This window comes from Hordeum vulgare, chromosome 6H, assembly GCF_904849725.1.
Source record: "Hordeum vulgare subsp. vulgare chromosome 6H, MorexV3_pseudomolecules_assembly, whole genome shotgun sequence".
Lineage (NCBI taxonomy): Eukaryota > Viridiplantae > Streptophyta > Magnoliopsida > Poales > Poaceae > Hordeum > Hordeum vulgare.
Window position 1 is genome coordinate 345,884,589 of NC_058523.1, and position 6,000 is coordinate 345,890,588.

Genomic DNA, 6,000 nt, shown 5'->3' on the forward strand with positions numbered 1-6,000 from the left:
GCTCGTAGTTTTCGAACCGTAGCTCCGTTTTGATCGTGTCCTACATGAAACTTGCTTAGAATCTCGTGTAGTTTCATTTTCTCTTGCTGTTTGTATGTTTTGAAGTGCTCGTGACCGTCGTTGCACACATATTGCATTCATGCCATCATATCTTGCGATGCTTGTAACTTTTGATCCGTAGCTCCGTTGGAGATGTTCTTTATGTGTAGATTGCTTGCCTTGACGCGTAGAATCACGTGAACCTATTTGTTTTTCTGTTTAAAAACTAATTAAATGCATTAGTTCAGATCTGGACAGAATCGTAAATTAACGTGTGAGGTCGTCTCGGAGGTGCTATATGTCATTTCCGACCTCATTTAAAATGCCTAGATATGTAGAATAACTGCGTTTCACCTATTGCCATGTTTAATCACATTTAATATTGTCATGTAAATAAAACGGAGTGAACTAAATAATTAACGTGGAGTTTCGTCAATACGCAACTCGTTGCATATTGAACTTCACTTAAGGTGTAGTGTTTGAATGTGTGAATTGTCATGCCGTGACTTGCATGTATTCAACTTCTCAGGCATCATATGTGTTGTGCATCGTGTGGTGAATTCCGTGTGTTGATTTGTGTTTCCGGTTTTTCCCCGTCTCGTTAGAGTTCCGCAGCGTGCCGGATTGTGAGGACCCGTTCGACTACGTCGGTTCGTCTGCTTCACGGAGGCATTCTTCTTCCAAGCAGGATCTCAGGCAAGATGATCATTTCCCCAGATACCATTACTATCATTGCCATGCTAGCTTCTCGCTTCTATAGATTACGTCTCGTTGCCTACCACCTGTTAAATGTCAGCCTCTCAACAATGCCATGTTAATCTTCAACCTGTTCAACCTAGCAAACCACTGATTGGCTATGTTACTTCTTGCTTAACCCTGTTGTTAGCGTTGTTAGTTGCAGGTGCATTGCTTCCATGTGAAAGCATGGGTTCCTTGTTATATCACCATATTAATGCTATTTAATTTAATGGACCTATATACTTGGTAAAAGGTGGAAGGCTCGGCCTTTCTAGCCTCATGTTTTGTTCCACCTTTGCCCCCTTAGTTTCGGCTACCGGTGTTATGTTCCATAAATGAGCGCTCCTAACACGATCGGGGTTGTTATGGGGACCCCCTTGATAATTCGTTTTAGATTAAGACTGGTCTGGCAAGGCCCAACTTTGGTACTACATTTGCCTAATAACCTAATAATAATGCATAGGGACCCGCCGGCACCCGCGGACTAATTTAATCAACCCCCGGGCCAGTGCTCCTCATGAGTGTTGGTCCCACCTGAGCGATGTCTGGCGCCCCTCTGGTCACCCGGAGGTTTAGCGATCCCGACGTCTAGCTCATCCGTCGTGTCCTGAGAACGAGGTACGCGACTCCTATCGGGATTGTCGACACGTCGGGCGGCCTTGCTGGATTAGTTTTACCTTTGACGAGATATCTTGTGCATCGGGATTCCGGTGATGCTTTGGGTAAGCTCAGAGTTGAGGTTTTCCACTAGGGAATCCGACGAGATCACGAGCTTCGTGATTGAGGATTTCTATGCGGCTTGTGGTAATTTGTGATGGACTAGTTGGAGCACCCCTGCAGGGTTAAATCTTTCGGAAAGCCGTGCCCGCGGTTATGTGGCAACGTGGAAACTTTGTTTAACACTGGTTCTAGATAACTTGAAGTTAACTTAATTGAAACTTGCCAACTGTGTGTGTAACCGTGACTGTCTCTTTCGTGAGTTCCTTCTCCGATCGAGGACACGGTGGGGTTATGTCTGACGTAGGTAGGTGTTCAGGATCATTCATTTGATCATCAGTAGACACGTCTGTTATGCGTAGATCTTCCCCCTCTTATTTCTTGTACTCGTAAGTTTAGCCACCAAATATATGCTTAGCCGCTGCTGCAACCTCACCACTTAACCATGCCTCACCCATTAAGCTTTGCTAGTCTTGATACCTTTGGAAATGAGATTGCTGAGTCCCCCGTGGCTCACAGATTACTACAACACGAGTTGCAGGTACAGGTAAAGGTTACGTGACGCGAGCGCATTGATTGTCCATTTGGAGTTGCTTCTTCTTCTTCTTCTTCATCGATCTAGGATGGGTTCCAGGCCGGCAGCCTGGGATAGCAAGGATGGACGTCGTTCTCATTTTTCTCGTTTGTTTTCGTCCGTAGTCGGACCCTGCTCTTACTCTTGATGATTATGTAATGTACTGATGTGACTCTGATGTAGCTTGTGGCGAGTGTAAGCCAATTCTATATATCTCTTCTTTTCAGTACATGTACTTGTAACGATATCCATTCTTGCGACACGACGAGATGCGCTTCTATCCCTGACGAGGCCCTCGTGCCAAATTAAGGATAGGGTCGCATCTTGGGCGTGACAAAGGATGTACAGGCCTGCTTGGAAAGTACCTTAAACTGAAAGAAGAACATGATTAAGGATGTACGCACATGTTCCCTAATCAGCGTGTCCACCTTACCATGCCGGCTAAGAAGAATCCCTGATCCTCCCCTGTCTTTCACTTGATGTTTAGCTCCCTCTTCCCCAAGCTCGCACCTGCACCTTCTTCTTCCTACCTCTCCTCGTCCCTTAATCCTCCTCTTTCTCTCTTTTCCACCAGGGAAAACTAAAGCCCCGCCATGGCTTGGAACTCTCCCTGCCAGCCATGGAGACCCGCATCTACATGCAAGGAATTAGCGCCCCCGTGCGGATCCCTTCGTCTCACGCGCCCGTCCGCCATCACCCGGTTTCGCTGAGCTCCTGCCTAGGTTGCCGGATCCCTCGCTCCGGCCTTCCTCATCATCACCGGCGACCCCTGCCTCGTAGCCCGCCTTCAGATCAGTCTCCCTAACCCCTGCCACATACGGATCCGGCCCCTGCAAGCTCCAACCGCCGCCGCCGCCATCGTTCTTCATCGAGCAGCCGTGCTGCTCCAACTGCTCGAGCTGTTGCGTTGAACCGATCCACAAGGTACGCTCGAGCATCTTCAGCGTGTAGCCGGTCGGGTAAGGGTAGGCGCGCCGGCTGGTTGGGCGGTGTTGGCGCACGGCGGCGCGATATGAGGGGCGTGGCAGGAGGTGGAGATGGGGATTGGGAGACTTGTCGTGCGGGGGCTGATTTTCTTTCTTTTCTCGCGGTCGTACCGGTTCGAGCTGACTTATTCTGAGGATTGCGCGTTGAATGCCCAAAACATCAGGGACTTTCTTGCAAAACAGGCGGCGGCGGGTTTTCCAACAGAAGTGATCCCCTCTTTATTATTAGGTAAAGATAAGGTTTTTTAAAAATTTCATTAGAGGATTATAGGGACTCGGGATTATGGTTATTATGATATTTGTATTTCGTTATTTAGTACTCCCTCTGTTCCAAAATAAGTGTCGTAAAATTTGTACTAGATTAGTATTCCAAAATAAGTGTCGTAAAATTTGTACTAGATTAGTATAAATTTTATACTGGATCAAGGACAGTTATTTTGGGACGGAGGGAGTACTCTTCTTATTCATAATATAGTGTGCATAGATTTTTGCAAAGTCAAAGTTTATAAACTTGGACTGAGTTTGTAAAAAAATTATTTATATATATAGTACCTAATATAGAAAATATGAAACTACACTCTATGATCAGGGCTGGGCCAACCACATGTGCAACAGTACCGGCCGCATGGCCTCTGATTTTTCGAGGCTTGAACTTTTTATAGCAGTTTGTCAGTTCAGTGCACGACACATAGACTAATTCAGTGTAATTGACCTGATCACTACTCAAGGCTAAAGAAGGATCAGCCACGTATTACAGCAACAATGATTACAGCGCGGCCAGCTGATGGTCTCAATAATCAATACTATAAAGTACCTGACGGAATAGCCATATAAATACTATCACGAGTATATAAAGATGCCACGTTTTGCTGGTGTTTGGAGAAGTTTAATACCATATCTAGCATTCTTTTCGAGCTATTTTCTAATTATTTGCGGCATAATAAAAAAATCCTAAGTATGAAAAATATTTATTATGTTTTCCCTCATTGCTCTAATATTGAAGTTTTTGACATATTTTGATGAAATCGTCATTAAAAGATTATTTGAAGCGTTTTCTAAAAATATTTCAAATATAATATTGATGTGTTTTTTACGAAATGTTATAACAAAAGTCCCTTGATTGACAACTGCGTTATTTGGAGGTGCTTGTAGCGTGCCGGTGGATGATGACTTGGTCATGTGCTGCACTGCGTCTCTTCGCTAGACGTTCTTCCTCTAGTGGTCGGCTTATTTCAGAGTTTGGCACACGGCCCCTAATTTGGTCGACCCGACCCTGTCTATGATGAATCTAATGATATATGTTGGGAATTCTAGATCTAAATGTTTTTCCCATAAATTTGGTCAGAGTTGTGATTTTTGATTTTTCAAAGAATCTATATACGCTACATTATGAAACAAAGGGGTATAAGTTGGCTCTAAGTTTTGAAAAATGTGAATTCATATGCAACACACTATAGCCTTGTGCAAAACGATTTCATTTGTTATTTTCACTTGGTTAGTACATTATCTTGTATACATATGAATCTTTTTGTGCGAGTTCAATAATAATTTGTTTCACTGTGATAGAAGATCTGTAATATATTGGGCCTGTGTCAAGCCACACAACCATGGCATTTTTAAATTGACTATACCTTGTCACACAATCTGCAACCGTATTCTCAGACCTATGTAATTTCTGTGAAATAAACTCTCTACCAACCATAAGGGAATTAATCTCGGCTACTGAATTATCGTACATAGAGCGGTCCAAACCTGATCCCTTGAGGCATGAAAGAGCAGTCAAAGAGTCAGATTGTACCATCACTGGCACCTCGGTATGCTCACTAGCAAGAGCCATACCGATCATTAGCGCATTTGTCTCCACCTCTAGAATGCATCTATCTTCACCTCTAAAGCCTCGATGTAGTAGAACAGGAACTGGTATGCAACAAAAATAACTGATCCGTCATCTCCCCTTAAAATCACTCCCACTGTTGCCATTGTGTCAAACTCCATGAACAAACCATCCATTGATAACGCAATACCATTGGTCGACCCCAAGAATATAAACTAGCATCTTCCCTTTTATCGACTCCCGAGTTGTATAATGTGAGCATCTATGATAGAGTTCAAGTAACTCTCCAGAAAAACAACCAATACATGGGTCAGTGTGCTTTTATAAAGTTTATTGATGAAAGTGGGGTTCTGTGACGTCTTGGTCTAGTTGTTCAACACAAACGAAGGGGATGAGTTGTAACTATGGAGAACATTAATCTAAAAAGTCTAAATGATGCCTTAAGAGTTGTATTTATAAGGGAAAAGAGAGGCGATTTCGTCCACCCTTGGCTAGATGGGACTAAAACACCTCCTTAGTCGTTTCCTCTGCAATACACACTCTAAAACGGCCTAATAAGATGTAGGTCGTGACCCAATAATAAGGTGGTGTTACACCTAAATAAAGCTAAGGATGAAATTTAAGAAAGGGCATATTGTCCATCTTCTTGTATGTAATCATGGTGGCTTTAGAGTGGTGAAATCTCCACTACAAACTCCGTTCTTGTTCCCTTCAGGGATGCCTTCTTCATGATTGACCATGCTCCAGTGTTCATCCTTCTTCTTCATGCTAGGCCCTTCATTTGTAAGCAACACAAATGTATCTAATTTAGGAAGCATCGTATTCTCATGAAAATTAGAATCATTACAAAGAAATGGAAGTACGTGGTATTTTATTTATCGTGCAGGAGCTCTAGTAATTTGACCAATATGTGTAGCAGCACGGTTGTTGGTGTAACGATGGTAGTGATTCCCTCGTCATCATCCCCTTCTTGAATTGAAGTCATCCTCGACGGAAGCTCATATTCCTCACCCCAATAAGGCTTCAAATCTGCAATATTAAAAGTGGGACTAACACCAAAATCTAGAGGCAGATCAAGTTTGTATGCATTATCATTTATTTTCTCTAACACC